This window comes from Mus caroli, unplaced genomic scaffold (assembly GCF_978045245.1).
Source record: "Mus caroli unplaced genomic scaffold, Mus_caroli_1 scaffold_8, whole genome shotgun sequence".
NCBI lineage: Eukaryota > Metazoa > Chordata > Mammalia > Rodentia > Muridae > Mus > Mus caroli.
The window spans coordinates 86,594,848-86,613,601 of record NW_028227263.1 but is presented as its reverse complement, the minus strand read 5'-3'; the positions used below and the strand labels follow the sequence as shown (position 1 = coordinate 86,613,601).

Genomic DNA, 18,754 nt, shown 5'->3' with positions numbered 1-18,754 from the left:
TTATTTAGAATTAAATACTGTTAGATCTATGAAAACAATGTCAACTGAGAGAATACCCAAAAAAGGGGATAGAGAACATGTAGAAACTTGATCCACAGGTTAGGAAATTCTTCTGGTTGAGGGATGGGGCCACCAACTCATCTCCAAATTTTAACCCAGAATTGCTCTTCTCTAAAGTATTGAGCAGGGATTGAAGGAAAGGCCATTCAGAGACTACTGACATGGAGACCCATCCCATATACAGACAGTAATACCAAACACTATTGCTGATGCCAAGAAGTGCTTGCTAACTTCTGCCTGATATAGCTGTCTTTTATGAGGCTCTTCCAGAGCCTGACAAATAAAGATGCAGATGACCAGATTCAATCATATATCTGAGTACCAGGACCCAGATAGCAGAGTTAGAGAAGAGATTAAAGGAAGGTGAAGGGGTTTGCAACCCCATTGGAAGAACAACAATATCAGCTATCCAGATCACTCAGAGCTCCCAGGGACTAAACAACCAACCTGAGAGTACATGAAGCAACCCATGGTTCCAGCTCCTTATGTAGCAGAGGATGGTCTTGTCTGGCAACAAAGGGAGTAGAGGCACATGGTCCTGTGAAAACTTGACACCTCAGCATAGGGGAATGCTAGAGTAGTGGGGTGGGAGAAGGTGGGTGGGTTGGGGAGAAACCTTGTCCTAAGATGTACTCTACTTACTGACATGAAAACTACTTCCCTGAGAAATTAATCTATGTTATCAGATAACACCATATGAGATTTGAAAAAAAGGGAAACAAGAAACAACCCTTTCCATTTGTGATTCCTATGAACCACAATGACCAGCAATAAATCTGAGGGTACAGTAGTTGTATTAATGCTCATCTGGTAATGAATAGTTCTACAATTAGAGTTAATTAACAAGAAGGAAAGCATTCCTTACTTAGAAATTATCAAATTATCCAGGCTAGTGAATGCATGGATTAAAAAAAGGACCTATGAGCATACTGCTGCTCATTCAGTATACTTAAATATGTATTAAATATGGACTGCCTTCTTATCAGGACGTATGGTGGTGAAAATTGAGTAGATATTCCTCTAAAGAGCCCTATCTAATCTCCAACATTAGGACTCCATGCTCTCTAGGCCAGTTCACCTCAAAGCCAAGCCACCCTTGTGACTAAGCCTATGATATTATCATCACTTTTAGAACTAACCAGACGTCCTTCTTCCCTTTCCCTGTTTTTCCCTTCAGCACCAGGCTACAGCCAGCCTCATGTGCCCCTAAAGTGATCTCAGGTTTTCTGAGTCTGGGGTCCTACAGAGTGTGAACTTGCTGTCACTGGCCTCTGTGTAGTGCAGGGACCCACATGAGGGCTCCTGTGGTAGAATCAGGACACCATTGCAACACACAGATGACCTTATTTGACATCAACAGAAGAGTAGGCCCATCTTCTGTGGAGTATTGATACCCAGTGTAGGGATATGTTAGAGCAGAAAGTGGGCTTTTTGAGATGGCAAAGGCGAGAGGGGAAAGAACAGTTTTGATGGATATTTGTGGAGCTGTCCCCAGGAAGGGGGTTATCGTATGAAATGTCAACAAATAAAATAACTAATAAAATTTTTCAATCAATTATTCTGTAATTAATTGGATGGCTGCAGAGACTATAAACATGATACCTTTTGAAATTCCATTGTAACTTGTTGAAAGCACAATTCAGTGTGTTCACATCTAATGAGAAACTAAGTACAATAAGCCAAGTGATTTTGAGCATGGATATATCTGATATATTATCATCAATTGTTTCATGTGCATATGGCAGGTATTAAGCAGGAAGAGTTATGGTGTGAAAATGAGCTTCCTCATGATACCCAACTTTCTATTCAGCTGCACTGGGTGAGCTCTGGTATGGCACAACTTCTGAGATTTGTCCCATGATTGCTTGTGGATACAGTAGTGCTTTCCCACATTTCTTATTCTCTTTGCTATAGTCCTTTATTTGCCTTGGTGTAAGTGGAAACTGGAAGAACCATAATATTATAACTGTGTGTTATTACTTCCTGGGTGATAACCTACCTTGTTGCATAAGTTTCTCGCAGTTCAACATGAAGATGAAAGTACTTGGCATAAAGGTACTAAGATGAACTAGTGATTTTATGGAAATTTTTATTTCTTCTAATTTTAGGAAATTAGTTTGATTTAAAATATTTAGGGGGATTAGGGTAATTCTATAAAAGTGTAGTTAGGGTAAAAATATAAATTTAGGAAGTAAGGAGAGTTGAGAGAAAGTTTTAAGTTAGAATTTTTTTTAAAAAAAATGTGACCATTCCTGATAGAATGGCCAAAAATGATTTACAAAAAGGCACACAGTGAGAATTCAACATACATTAAAAACATGTAATTAGTTCAAAGAAAACATGTGCAATAAGTTCGGCCTGAGTTCACTGAATTTGGGATCTATGGATAAGGTAGCAGGTTGTCTAAGTGTCCCAGGAAAAGAGTAACCTTATAATAAAGAACAAACATTTTTATTATGAGTATAAGAACAGAGAACTGATGATTAGCCAGCTTATCTGATCTGAACTTCAAAAATAAGATGTAAGACATGAAATGCTCCTGAGTAAGTACAGATGGTTGTTATCCAAGCACAGGCAGTAACTTGCTACTTTTGACTTGAGACTTTTGACTACTCAAACTTTGTTAATCAATGACTAAATAATTACTGGTTTTAGGTCACAATGGGATTTTGCAAATGAAGATAGATTCCAATTGTTTCATTAGATATAGGTTTCATATAAAAACATTGAAAAATATAATATAATTTCCATTTGTGTAACTATTTTAATGTATATTTGGAAAGTATATTTTGCTAGTGACTGTATCTAGAACATGTACAACTCATGGCTGGGAGGTAATTTTCTTTCCAATAGAAAAACTTTTTCTTAAGCAATCTAAATATCTGTTGAGGGAAAAAGTAAATTATTGAAGCTCAGCTCTTGTTTCTACCTTCTGTGTGTTTGTGTGTGTGTATGTTTGTTCTTCTCCCGTCACATCCTATCTTATCACTGCCTGCCACAGGCAGCAGCTCCTGTTGGTATCTGGACCAACATCCTTCAGCTTCTCTTACCACCAACCCCTGCCATTGCCACTTGCAGTCTTCCTCAGTTTCCCCTGCAGTGTCATAATTGGTCTTTAACACATATATTAATGTTGTATCTATCAGAATGCACGGGAGACACTAACATTGTTTTTGTTCATCAACTTTACTCAATCTCCCAGAATCTTTCCACTTATGTCATTTTGATTTCTTCAATTATCCTCTCCTTCAGTATCTGAATTGATTCCACTAATGTCTGAAATGATGTATCTGGCCTCTGCTGCTATCTTGTTCATTACACTATGTTTGTAATTTAAACATAACCCCTCATCTTATACCTAGGGAGGTTTATACAGTTCAATAACTCCAGAGGTGTGGAGTGATTATTGTACTTGTGAATAGAGTCCTTGCAAAGTATACACATAGTTCAATAGATCACTTAATCCTAATGGTCACTGAGACTACCATTATCACTTTCTTCCCCAGTTAGATGCCCAACAAGATAAGTTACATCTATAGACTTCTCCTTCTGAAGATTACTCCTTTATATGACTATTATATGTACAATTACTACAAGTTCAAAAGTTGAAGTAATATCATTTCATTTTTTTCTGAACTAAATCTAAAATGACATATTGTGACAATTAAATTCCAATATTTCAGTAGCTCTTTCTCTGTTTATCCTATTTTGTAATCCCTCTTTAAATTCTTCTATTACTGGAAAATCTTCCAACAACACCAGAAAATGAATGGATTATTGAGCTCCAATTTTTATGCATATGCTTTATCTGTGGATTATATGTAAAAATAATCCACACAGCAAAGTAAAATCTTACGGCTTGATTAGAGCAGAATCCTGCTACTCTCCTTGCTATTACTAGAATTATAAAATGAATTGATGATTCACATTTGCTAGATAGTGATATCGTGCCTCTCACTCATAAACGGGTATATAAATGGCATGATAGTGATGACTATATCAAAACTTTCTCCACAACTGTCAAATAGGCATAAAATCCTGGATGACAGTTTCAAAAAAATAAAAAAGGTATCTTAGAGGATGCTGTTATCTGGAATATTGTTTAGTTTATTCTTTTAGAGTGAATAAAGTTTGAGTTTTGAATAAAGCTATATTAACAAGATTTTTTAGTAGTAGTTAGAGATGAAATAGTCTAAAGACTAGAATTCTGATAATTGACATTTGGATTAGATATTTTGAAAAAACAATTAGTTCTCAAATGTCCTGTATTATTCTTCTTGAGATATCAGCGTTGAGTCTTATTTTTTCCTACAAACAAATTTAAGGACTTAGATTCCCCCATGACATAATGTCATAGGGATGAATTCATATATATATACACACACACACACACACACACACACAGATTTCTTCACTTTGACATTTCTGGAATATTTATATCAACTTGCAGAAGAGAGGGTGAAAAAATACGAACATAAACATGGGAAGAGTATATGAACAGGAAAATGTCAAAGAGATGTAGAAAATATTGTTTTTTGAAATGGCTATTAAACAGAACAGAGCAAATTAGTTACCAAATAGGAGGCGATAAAAATCAAGTAAGGAAATAATCAAGCAATGAAGAGGAGGGTACGTAGAGTTCCTGTTACATGTGAAAGTATTTACAGTGGGTAGGTACGAGGGAAAGCCAGATGTACATGGAGATGTATGCAACTGCAGTAGGATGCTAATGTAAGAATAAATGACCCAAAATCAATGTGCATATAGAAAGCAATAATTAAACACAGGGAGTTTAAAGCATGCAAACAAATAAATGTTAGCTTGACTTTTGAGGAAAAGTAATATAGAGGGTGACTCTATGACAGATTAGGAAGTGGTTGCACATATACACTCATTAAAGAGTGGTGGCTTAGCATATGTGAGACAACATAATTCAATTCAACATTAAAAAATAAAAATGTTAGGTTGGTGTGTTGAGGTTGTTATCAACATGATATACAAGATATAGTATGACAGAATTTGGAGGTGTTTGAGGTATCTAGAAGACAAGTCTACTTAAAAACAAATAAAAGCCAATGTAAAGTTTTTTATTAACCAAATAGTGGCATCATTTAGCATGAATACTTATATATATATAGATCTTTGGTATATATACCAAACTTTGAATAATACAAAACATGATAAAATGAAAGGAAGAGAAAACTTGAACTATATAGGAGTATTTATATGTTTCTTTGCTATTGACACAATGTAAAAATATTTCTCAGGCTGCCATCTGAAAGCTCAAGGTTCCTATAGAGAACCCTGAGTAATATAGTGCATGTGGTTGTGGAAATTGCCGTGAATACTCTCCCCAAAACACTAATGAAATAATTATCCATTTATTTTTATATTTTTCTAGAGTTATTATTTTTTATGGATTGTTGTCAAAATCAAACTAATGAACACATCCTGCTATCTCTGTTATGCCTTTACTTACAGTCTTCTAGTCAAACAAGTAGATGTAGATCAGGTCTGAGGGTGAAATCTGAATTCACAAATCAGCAGAACAGTGTCCCCTTCCAAATTCATGTTGTTGCTCTTTAGGTTCTACTCATGAGCATTCAGGATTAATTCCCTGGTTAATAAATGAAATATTTAAATAGTTAATGCAAACTTTGATAAGCATGCATTTTAAATTATTTTTCCCCGCAATTTTACATGATGGTTTTGATAATGAAACTAGTCAAACAGCTGATAAGGACAGAAATTTATGACTTTATACATATATTAATTAAATGTAAAAAAAATCAAATGAGCTATAGGTATGGCTCAGTTCATATATTGGCCATTTTTCACATGAATACCTAAGAATAAGCCCTTGAAAAAAATCATAGAAATATAAAAAAAACACTGTAAAAATAAGGCTAGTGCAATATAGTATTACAGGATTTAGAGGTGTTTTGAGGTATCTACAAGAGACGTGTACTTAAAAACAAGTAAAAGCCAATGGAAAGGTTTTTTTTTGTTTTTATTTTTTTTTGTTTTTGTTTTATAAACCAGCTAGTGGCATCATCTAGCATGAACACTGTAGCTCTCAGAGACTGAACCAACAACCAAAGAAATACATGGGCTGGACCTAGCATTCCCTCTCCCCTCTGATAATATGTGGCAGATGTGCAGATAGGTTGTCTTGTGGGTCCTGAACAACTGGACTGGTGGCTATCCCAAAAGCTGTTTCCTGCTGGGGATATGTTTTACTATCTGGGTTATCTTGTCTGGCCTAAGGCAGAGAAGATGTGCCTAGACTGGCATAGACTTGATGTGCTAAGGTGGGTGGATACCAAGTGAAGGACTCCACCCTCCTAAAAGAGAAAGGGAGGGGGCATGGAGAAGTGATTATGGAAGAGAAGCAGTAATGGGAGTGCAAAGAGAATGAATACAAAAGAAAGAACTCAAGAAAAAAATCAAAGTTTTTAACATATTTTGAAGGCTGTCACTGAACTTGTGCTGATTCCCAGATTGTGCTTGAGTTAAATGGTAGACCAAACTAGCTATGTCCTTGTCACTGTCTTACCTTACTTAGTCACTAGACTACCTGGAATAGTTTTCTTTATGAAATATGGATAAAACTTAGCTTTCCCACAATATTTTGTATGTCATCACAGTGGATAATTAATAAGAATCTAATTTCAATGTGTATTTCTGCATGTTTCCTAAAAATTAATCATTTTTTCAATGTACAAAAAGGCGGGGAAGAGGATCAAAAAATGGAGTCATTTAGCAGAATTCTGAATGCTCATGAGAATACGCCAGGATAAAGAAAAGCAGAAAAAAACATTACAAGGAAAAACAAATCATGAGTTTTGTGAATTAGATTTCTTCAGAAGACAGAATTGTAGAGTATGTTTTCATGCTCCTCATAGGTGTAGTGCATAGTAGCATATTTCCTGAGATTTCTCTTTTTTTTCCCTTGTGTCAGTATTTAATTAAATGTTTAAACTACCCACATGTCTTTTAAAAACATGTTTTTGCCATATGTAGCTTATTCTTGTGTTGTATACTGCTTGAATTCATGAGGCCTTTACTCTAGTAACAGTTGTTAACCCTCAGAGTATAAACTGCTGCAGTCTGGGACATTAGGATACCTAGTTTATTAGTTCTATATCCTAGGTTCCACCAACTGTAGAGTTGTGTCCATAATCAAATGTATACATGTTTTATGTGTGTTCATATGGAACAATAATTTTTAAAGTGGAGTTAATGAGTTTTAAAGAGGAGTGTAAAATATACAGAATTGAAAAATAGAAATTAGGTAAATTTAGTATTATTGTAGAATAATTTTATAAGATTGTCAAAAATTCTTTCAAAAAGAAAATAAAATAGTAAGAGGATTTAGAATATAGGGTTTAAGTAGAACGAAGAGTAATAATGATGTAAAATGTGGTAAAAGTGACTATACAGATACCTATATAAACATATGAAACTATTATTTTTATTCAAAACATGCGGCAATGAAGGAAACATACAACAAATAATGTCATGTATGGAAGAGAGATTTCATTAATATCTATGGAAGAAGACACCTGACATTCTTGGTACTTTTTTCAAGTTAGAATTGAAGGGGCACAAGCTGATTCCAGATCTTTGAACACTTACTAGATATTGTCCTCAGGGCAATACATTAAGAAAATGAAATATATAGTTTTCCTCTGTGGCAAGAAAGATAAATAATATCTAGTTTAAGAAATATTGCATTTCTCCTGAAAGAAAAGATACTCACAAAATTCTAGATTTAAAAATATATCCAGTGAATATGAAATAATATGAAACAATAAAAAGTGAATATAACAAACACATAAGAAACTAATAAAGAAAGCTGAAAGCAAGGAAGCAACCAAGAAAGAAAGAAAGCACCATTTTCTAAAATATTACTGTCTATAATTATGTCTATAGTTATGCCTCTGTGTGTCTGTGCAATTTTCGTATTAAATAGATGAGGAGCAGGTCCTAAGGTCTTGGGCTGAATTGGCAGATCACACCTCAAGATCACCAAAAGAAAAACAATTTATCAGTAACACTATTTAATTGTGAGATCTGTACATTTATACAGTAGTTCATTTTACATAAACAGGAGGATAAGTTTAGGCTTTAGAATGTTTCTCAATGTTAAATAATTAACTGAAAAAATACACTCATAAAACAAGATGTATGCTGATTGTAGCTTGAGATTTACAAGATCTTTTAGGATGTAAGTCATCACAGCAATACTAAAAGACTGGTAATATTTTTTTCACTCCAGATGAAGAACTGAATGCCAATGTATATGCTACTAATGAGAATTTTTACTTGTATCTGTAATCATTATAAAAGTACATTGTATAATATAGATTAGGTTATTCTGTGTCAATTTTTTATTAAATTTTAAATATTTTTAAATAAAAAGTAGATTTTTCCAAAGACAAAAATAAATGGTCAATTCACTTTTTCTCACGAATGCTTTAGGTAAAAAGAGTGAGAATATTATCTGCTACTTATTATCTGCATAATAGAAGAGAATAAAATATACATAATCCCATAGATTATTTGTAGGCAACTAAACCCAACTCTTAATATTTTGTAAAATTACTGTCAAAACAAAATGTTTACCTCAATCATTAGATCATAAGTTTTTTTCAACAATTCAAAAAGTGATTAGGAAAATAGTGATAGTATTTTGTCACAGCTTTAAGTTGTTTATAATCATTCATGTATATTAGTTAATATAGTTGAGATCCCATTGTAGAAATGAGATGTAAAATAAGAGAAAATTCTACTAACATAACCATCCTAAGTTTCTCCCCTTAGGATTCAACTCCGTGAATAAGTTTTCTCTCATGTTATCAATAATTTCCAATATTGTTAACTGTGGATATATTGATTTTAGACATGATAAATCTATGGAAAAAGCCAATGTTATTACTATACCAAGGAAACAACTGTAAAATTACTCCTAGTGACATTCTTCTATATTCATTGATGAAAGAGTTTCTTGGCTATTTCAGAGAAGCTAACTCCTGTGGTAGATGAGGATGAATACATAGACCCACAACTGGACAGTATACAGGGAGGTACAAAACTTGGACCACTCAATCCTTAATACAATATCTCCATTTAATACTTGCCTTGAGTCATCAAGGAATTTTGTAGAAAAGGAGACAGAAAAGTAATAATATCCAATGAGAATGGAAAACACCTGGGAAGCAAAGACTTCAAAATACAACAAAAACTGATCCACATTTGAATTCACAGAGACTGGCATAATGCACAGAGATTGCACAGGTATAAGTCAGATGGCAGGAGTGGATGTACATAGTGATAAATGTCTATGATCCTAGAAATAGCAAAGGTGTTGTCAACACGCCCTATTGATGTAAGCATTTATAAGCTTAAGGTTACTGGATGAAACCAATTTATCACACAGATTTTTTTTTCTTGGAATGGATTTTCAAAAATGGAAAAAGGGCTGTTAGATCTCCTGTTTCTTGCTGCCCTTTATCGACACAGATAATCCCCATGTTTAAGGGGAAAGCATAGGATTAAACAGTTCAAATAAGAATTCAGGAGCAGTCAATGTCAAAGCAGGAAGAATAGTTGTGGGGAGTAAAATAATCACTGAGTGTGTTTGTGTGCACAGAGAGGTGATATGATATGCATGTTATATACCTGAGGATTGCTATATCAAGGTCCATATAATAAACCCATCAGAAAAAAGTAAAGCATTTGTGCTCACCATAGCAGCTTTAGTGCTCAATAACATGGAAAGATCTGTTTGATACTAATTTTGCTGGGATGAATAAAATATGTAGTCTGTGTGATAATGAAGATCTACTCAAAAGTGATGGAGTGGGAGGAAGGATGAAATAAGTGCATAGATTCAGAAAACATTGATCACCTTGCATTCTACTCTGGTGAACCTGTATTTGTATCTATGCAGCTGAATATGTGAGGAGAGAAGGTTATCATGCTTATCTTTTTCATCCAGCGGATCAATCAGACTGTTCTAAATCCTGTCAATATAATAGACCCTTGTATTTGAAAAAATCATATTCTAAAAATCATATTCTAAAACCTGGAATTATCATTTGCCTTATTCAGCAAAGTGACCAACTTCCACCTCTGAAATGTAATCCTGTCATTTAGAATTGATTGTGCCTCGTACATTGTTTTTGGACTTAACAGAAATGCATTAATTTGCAACCATCCATTTCTGAAATAAAAATTTTGTGATCAGATTGGTTTCTCTAGATAATATTGCAAGCTTCAAAGAAATTAAACTTGATAAAAAATATTTCTCTTGCTTTTTTTTGGCATAGAACTTATTAATACCATCCTTTTAAAAATATTTTCTTTTTATTATTATTAGATATTTTTTCATTTACATTTTAGACGCTATCCCAAAAGTCTCCTATACACTCCTCCCACCCTGCTCCCCAACCCACCCAATCCTGCTTCCTGGCCCTGGTACTCCTCAGTACTGGGGCATATAATAGTCGCAAGACCAAGGGCCTCTCCTTCCAATGATGACCAGCAAAACCTCTCCTGGGCATATACCAGGAAGATGTTCCAACATTTAATAAGGACACATGCTCCACTATGTTCATATCAGCCTTATTTATAATAGCCAGACGCTGGAAATAACCCACATGTTTCCTCAACAGAGGAAAGGGTACAGAAAATGTGACACATTTACACAATAGAGTACTACTCAGCTATTAAAAACAATAAATTTATGAAATTCTTAGGCAAATGGGTGGACCTGGAGAATATCACCATGAGTGAGGTAACACAATCACAAAATACTGTCCTTCTTATGCTTAGTATGTTATTGAACATGAGAGCAAACTGACCCTTGTCAAAGCTTAAATTTACACTAGCTAAAGCTCTCCCTCCCTTCATTACCTTGACTGCCAACCAGCCTAGGTTAGGGCTATGGCAAATCTTTCTTCTGGTTCATAGTAAATGATCAAATTATATGCAGAAATTGTCCAGCATAGCCTTTTCCCACAAGACAATTATAGACTGAAGAATTGCACAGCTACAGTTCTTGTAGATCCTGATCCTATTTAGAACACTTAATTCCATTGAATCAGCTCTATGTCACAACATCTGAATCCTCCCTTTTGTCTATGTGATAATCATACCTCCTTGTTCAAAAGTTTAGCACTAATGTGACTGACTGGTTTCATGCATATGAAATATAGATTCAGAAATGTTCTGCATGTGGATGTCATAAGTAATTTGTGTTTTTCTCAAAGTTCATACCTACATTCAGTCTAGTTTCCAATACCTTCAGAGTATCTTTCAATTGATAAACACTATTCTATATAAACAAGTAGAAAGTTACATCATGTAAACTTTACTCATTCTTAGAGATTTTATTGTATATGATTGATGAAATTCTATGTGGCAAGGGTCTTCCAAAATATACAAACATGATGTGTATTGAATGGTGCAGCTGCCTCTGCATAAACACCAGAGGCTGAACAGCCCCAAAGGCATCTACTGAGAAGTACGTAGTTGAGGACTGCCTAAGAACCAAGGATTGCTGAAGACGACAATACCAGCCAATAGAGAACTGCTGTTTAGACGGGATGCTTTCTTGGTACCAAAAGTATTCAAACCTTGCAGCAGTGTTCAGACAAGCTTGCTGTGGCGTTTCTCGCCTGCTCCTGGAGTCTATGCCTTGATTCTGTGCCATGTCACCTTTAACCCCTAAGGACAAGTATGGTTGGCAAGCAGAAGGTCTAGAGCACAGGCAGCATCTGGCACCCAACATGGTCTATAGATGACTTCATTGTATTCTGCTTCCAAACGTCCTTTTCTGGGATCTCTCTATTTTTTTTCCTATTGCTGTATTGACAGTGCTTACAGTTTAACCAGATTTTCTCTTCTTCTCGTGACATTTCTGTCTTGCCCCCTCTTGTTACTTATTTGGTGAGTTGCCCCCTTAGAGTTTTATGTTGTTGATCCCATGAAGGTAAGCATACAGACTTCATTTCTGTTGTCCTTTTTGTCTGTTAATCCAGATGACTTTCATAATTTCACTTTTGGTATTGGTTAGAGGATGAGTGTGTGGTGGCCATCATTCTAATTTCGTCTTTGTTCTTCTGGGTGAGCATACACTGGCAATCTTGTCTTCCTTATTTGTCTTTGTCTACTTGTCTCGATGAGCTGCTCACTTATACTTTTAGCTTGGATTGATCCCAGAACCTGGCATAAGAGATAATCTCCCAAGTGATGGTATCGATGATCAGCCACTGACAAAGAACCTCAGATAGGGCACTCCAAACCTTTCTGGTTACATGTGATCTCAAGGTTAAAACTCATAACATGGACCAATATTGGGAGGCCGGTATTATTTTGATGCCCTGGATATTGCTGTAGAACATGTGGAGCCTTGACCTCTTAATGTGTGTTCTCTTCCTTTCCCACAAGCAAGAGGTAGAGTTTAGGACTACCCCTCCCTTGTTCTTTGTCCTCATCTGCTTTGCAGTCATTGCCAGTCTTTAGAATTCTTCCCTCGAGGAAGCGGTGGCTGCCCATAACAAACACTGCTAGGATCAGGCTAATATTCAGCTTTCCATTAATGACCCCAACCCACTTTCTCTGGGAAAAACAGGTTGATATCAGTGATGAGCATGAATGCTGCCTCCTCTCTGGCACTCAGAAACTTCAGGTTTCAAGCCATCATCTGTCATCTAGCCCTGCTGTCCCAGGTCAATTTCTCATAGCCCTTCCACTACTACCCATTCAGAGGTACTCCCAGCTTACCCCTGTCCTGATTTAGGGGGACTTTGCCTTCTGGTTCTCACTCCTGCTGTAGTCACTCCTGTCATCCTAGTCACTCATGTGGGACTGCCTCTCTCAGGGGAGCCTTATCATCCTCAGGTACATCTTGAGGCTTTCCCTGTCAGCCTTGGCCCTAATTAGGTGACTAGGCCCTGGATTCATGTAGACTTTGCACTAATCAGAGAAAATGCCAACAACACTGGCACAGATTTCCCTTATTTTGAACATGTACTTAAGCAATGGGCTATGCACCTCTAGACCTATTATAATTGGTATAGTATCCCAAAGGCAGTGCTTGACCTTTCCAGCATTTTTAATTGAAGATCTGGTTATAATGGCTTGGCTGATAATCATGGTAGTATTAACCTGGAATATAATCTTAACATTACTTTTAACATGCTTACTGGCCATATAGTAACCCTGTCACTGAGGCCACTATTAGACTACATGCTTACTTTCACCATGTTGCTGCTCTTGCTTGCAAGGCCCTTAAGGCCTGAACCTCTCAGAACTCTTCACCTTATTTTGCAATCCTGTCCAGCAGTGTGCGGGGTACTTCACAGACATCCTGTCCCTGTGACTGAAGCAGTGAAAAAGGAGATTCATTGCTGGCCTAAACAAAGACATCAATCAACTTGCATGTGAGGGCCTTAATGCCCCCATTGTCAATGTTGTAGAAGCCATAACGAATGATGATATGCAAAAATGGGCTGTTGACACTCATGATTTAGATCCTGGTGTGGGCCCTATTACAGCATGTATACCTCCATTGATGCCTTGGTTATGGAGTGTGTACAAAGGACACATCCTCCTCCTGAAGGGCACCTTGATCACATCTATTGGGAGTCTGGCAAACCTGGTCATCTCAGACATTACTGCTCCTCAGCTAGGCCCAAGAACAGATGTCCTCATTTAACAAAGGTTTTCATTGGACCAAGAACTTTTGTTTTCAAAAGCAGGAAGACAATTTAAACTTCAAAAAGTTCACCCCACAGCCATGCCAGTAAGAGTGAGCCCTGCTTGGCCAGTAGTCCTTTGGAACTTGTTATTTCTACACTCCCTGATGATGACTGTACATTTAGATGGTATACCTGTTAAAGGGTTACTTAACACAGGGGCAGATGTCATTATAATAATAAAAAAATTAAGCAATAAGATTCCCCCATTGGAGATTCTGGTCTGGTCCCTCCAATACAGAATTTGGAAGCTACCAAGCTACCAAAATGACTACCTGAGCTGTCTGTCAGCAGTACTTGAACAGCAATCAGAAATCTTTGACACATGTTGTGATGTTGTGGCTGATGTTCCCTACAAACTTTGGGAAAAAGATATTCTAGAAGACAGGGATGCCATACTTACTAGGCCTTTTTTATTTATTTATTTTTGATGATGTTATTTAACATGACCAACTGGACTGCACAGGTCACAAAGTCAGAGATTACCCCCCCAAATATAATGGTGACTGTCCACCCAGCACCAATTGACATCAAGGTACCTGACTTTATACTTTTGGCCTGGCTGTCTGAAGCTAACATCTGGGTGGTTCAGTGGCCCATTTTGGAATCTAGGCTTTTTGTTTCCAATGAACTAGTTTTGAAACAATTATCTTTGAGTCATTTGGAGTCCTTGAGCAGCATACATAATACTTTTTATTATAATAATAATAATAATAATAATAATAATAAAATATTTTTATGAATCACAATAAATCAGGGAAATATAGACTTCTACAGGATCTGAGATCTGTTAATTAACATATGGAAAAAGTGATGAACACTCAAGTGGGACGGCCTCTCCCTAGTACTATTCTACCAAAGTACCATGTTCTTGGATATTAAGGATTGCTTTTATCCATATCCCTCTGGTTTCCCAGAATAGATGCCAGTTTGCCTTCATAATATGAGAGCCTAATATGAACTAACTAGCTAAAATATATCAGTGAGCAGGTCTGCAACTGTTGTGAAAATAGCCTGGTAATTTGTCAGGCTAATGCCATACAGGAGTCCCCAGAGATGTCTTTGTAGTCCATTATATGGATGATATTATGCTTGCACACCTTAGCCTACCAAATCTTGAAAGGTTATTATCTTAGTCAGGGTTTCTATTCCTGCACAAACATCATGACCAAGAATCAAGTTGGGGAGAAAAGGGTTTATTCAGTTCACAATTCCATACTGCTGTTCATCACAAACAAAGTCAGGTCTGAAACTCCATCAGGACAGGAAGCAGGAGCTGATGCAGAGGCCATAGAGGGATGTTCATTACTGGCTTACTTCCCCAGGCGTGCTCAGCCTGTTCTCTTATAGAACTCAAGATTACCAGCCCAGAGATGGTCCCACCCACAAGGGGCCTTTCCTCCTTGATTACTAATTGAGAAAAATGCCTTTCAGTTGTATCTCATGGAGGCATTTCCTCAAATAAAGCTCCTTTCTCTGTGATAACTCCAGCTGTGTCAAGTTGACACAAAACTAGTCAGTACAGGTATTCTCTCAGTTGTTGCTTAACTTGGGAAAATTCAACTTGAAGATTGCTCCTGAAAAGATTCAGAGAGAGTTTTCATATGCCTTCCTGAGCTTTTTTACTTCTGACAAGATTAAGCCCCTGGCCTTATCCACCATGGTAAAAAATCCTACTCCCTTGTAGAACTATAACAATTGGGTGGAACTATTAACTGGCTAAAACCTTTCCTATCTATTTTGAACAAGGATGCGAGGCACTTCTTTTCTCTCTTGGAGGGGCATATTAGCCCCTCTGTCAGGGTTAAACTAACATCTGAAGCTAGCAACCTTCTATAGAAATTTATGATGCTTCTTTCCTTATCAACACTGGAAAGGCATGATCCAAGGAACCACCTTCAGGCCATGATTCTGTATTCCCTTGAGGGGTCTTAGCAGTGTTATGGCAGAATGGGCTGTAGACAAGGAATTGCTAGAACAAGCCATAATATTAATTCAAACCAGCAATTTAAACTTTCCTCTCAGAATTTACATAAGTTCTTGTCAGAATTGCTTAAATAACACTATAAATATCTTGCACGTTCCTGCGCAATGTGCCCAACTCTTGTACTGAAAGACCCCCGGAGGGAGACCCTCACTCAAGCCTCGGGACAGCCGCGAACCCAAGAAGACACTGAGACCAAACTCAGAATATAGGAAGGAAAATTTAATAAAGCCACAACAAGAAAGCACATGGACCAGAGCTCTGGGGTCGAAACTCATACACCAAGCATGGTGTAGAGGAGGATCGACGATGGCTCAAAATTTTTACAGGCTTATATAGGAAAATACCAAGGGGGGAAGCGGGGCAGGGAAAGTACAAGTTTGCGTAACTGAGGGTTTTTGCCAAGGGAGTTTTACGTAACCATGGGGTCGTGTCCTATATTTGGCAATGTACCCGATCTATTGGAACATTCTGAGGTTTGTTCCAGGAAACCCTTATCTCAAAAATGTTCCTGGCACAGTCCTCAGTTGGGAGGGGTTGGACTCTGGGTTGAAGAATTCAGGTAGACTCTGGGGTGAAGAGTTCAGGTGGACTCTGGGGTGAAGAGTTCAGGTGGCCAGTAATTTTCCACTTTCATTCCCCACTCCTTTTAGTAAGTAGCTCTAATCTTAGAGCGAGTTTTCTGCCTCTTGGAGGACCCGATATTGTTGCCTTAGTATCATAACTTGTACTGCATTTATTCTTTCTCTAATAAAGGCTACTAACTTATTGAGGATGCAGGGGCCAAAAGTAAGCAAAAGCATAAGTGTAATTAAGGGTCCTGCTATGGTGGAGAGGAGAGTGGTGAGCCAAGGGGACTTATTAAACCAGCTTTCGAACCATCCTTGTTTGCTTTCTCTTTCTCTTTTACGTATATCTAGGCGTTCTCTAAGTTTGGCCATAGAATCTTTGATTACCCCTGAATGGTCAACATAAAAACAACATTCTTCTTTTAGGGCAGCACAGAGTCCTCCTTCTTTAAGGAATAATAAGTCTAATCCCCTCCTATTTTGCAGCACTACTTTCGACAGGGAAGTTAAAGATTCTTCTAATTTGGTTATAGACTGTTCTATAGTTTTAAGATCAACATCCATAGCTGCACGTAGTTCTTCATAGTATTGAGGGGTCTTAATTAAGGCAGTGGTTCCTGTACCTACTCCAGCCACTACTCCCAATCCTAAAAGTACTGCCAAAATTAAAGTAACGGGTTCTCTTTTCCAGCGGACCCGGTGATCAAATTTGTCTAAAAAGGAGCTATCATCATGATACAGGAGTCTAGGAATAAGTTGAACCAAAATGCAGAAATCTTTGGAGCTATTAAAAACAGACATAGACACACAAGGAGTGAGACCTGTATTGCAAGCCCATACTGTGTCTATGGGGGGCACTAGATACTGACCACCTTTGTTAGACTGGATGTTCTGGGTCTGATTACAGAGGTGCCGTTTATCCTGAGGCGCCTGGCCTAAACAAAGCCCACTCCCTGAAACTGCTGCCAGAGTCAGCTTTCTGTTTTCTCCCCAAAGGCATTGAGAATGATCTGAAGTAGTATTATAAGTCCTGATCTGAGCAATTCCTTCATAATAAGGGGGCCTAGAGGCATAGCATAACCAACATGATTGAGTCATATTAGGATTAGTCCTATTTAAAACTAAAAAAGCTCCTTGGACTAGACTGACCAGACGGCTTTCTGTATCTAGAGGCGGTGGGGAAGCTAAGGTTGGCTTTATGAGGGGAGTATTAGTCCCTAGGGAGGGTCCCACTGTGTTGGGCTGTGGAGTTGGTGGAGCTGGTACGGCCGGGACATTTGGGGGAGCCGGTGCGACTGGGGGGCCCTGTTCCATAAGGACTTTGTTGGGCCCTATGGGTGTTACCGTCAGGTCTTTCACTGTCAGTCTGATCGTAAAAATGAACCCAGGGTCTCTTGGTGGAATGTATACTCGCCAACCCCACCTATTTCCTTTAAGCCAACTCAAACGATTTTGTTTTCCTTTTTCGGTGAATTTTATAAGTAGGGGGTTGCAGTATTTACCTTTGCATGTTCCTGGGGGGCTGTTTTTAAGAGCGCACCCACTCTCTGGATATTTATAGGGGTTTCTTTCTCCTTGGTTTGACTTGTCATAACCACTACCTCGTTTTACCGTGATTAGGTCCCAGTCAGAGGAAGGCTTCCAGTAGGCTTCCCCTGTCGTTTCACATGTCCATTTACCACAAAAGTAATCTGATGCCCCTCCACATTCTTGTTGAAGCCTTCCGCTCCGACCCTGACCGGGGCAAACATAAAAATGTGCAGCTCTAAGATTAGCTTGGTAGAACTGCCCCGAACATCCATACGTGTTCCCTATTCCACTTGGAACACACCGCTGTTCAGGGGGTGGGTTACGAAGATCAGTATGATCGGGGAGGTCCCAATTAGGAGATCCTGCTGCTAACTTACAGATGTCAGGTGTGAGATCAGGCCACCAAGTCCAAGGGGGGTGGACTGCAGTGACTGCCCATACAATGTTTCCATCTTCATTAAGTACTTCCCAAGACTGTTGAATTGGAGCATGAGGGTTGTGGTTCCCTAGGCTTAGGGTGACACCCGCGACACAAGCGAAGTTTAAGAGGATTGTCAGTAGCTGCCACCGTCCAGTTGTCTTCATGGTTGCCTCTACCCTGGCTAGGAGCCTTCTTGACGTGGGAGGCGTGGATCCAGGCAGCGATTCCGTCTACCTTTACTGCCGTGGGAGTTGTTAACAGCACCAGATATGGTCCTTTCCACCGAGGCTCAAGAGTGCCAGCGCGATGTCGTCTGACAAGGACCGAATCTCCAACCTGGAACCCGTGGGGCACTGCTGTAGTCCCCGGTGCATAAGCTTCTTTGATCTGGTTCCAGATCTGTGTTCTGACAACTTCTAAGGCC

At 38.0% G+C, this 18,754-nt stretch overlaps 1 long non-coding RNA gene across 16 annotated transcripts in view; it reads right to left on the bottom strand.

Annotated features, from left to right (window-relative positions):
- LOC115031543 (uncharacterized) overlaps positions 1-18,754 on the bottom strand; it is a 513,648-nt gene that overhangs the window by 120,693 nt on the left and 374,201 nt on the right. For 14 of the 16 annotated variants that reach the window (XR_015047929.1, XR_015047933.1, XR_015047920.1 and 11 more), the window contains one exon: positions 5,540-5,677. The exons of the other annotated variants lie outside the window; for them this stretch is intronic. This is a non-coding gene — a long non-coding RNA (uncharacterized LOC115031543). The remainder of the gene's footprint in view (positions 1-5,539; positions 5,678-18,754) is intronic. 16 annotated transcript variants of the gene reach the window in all.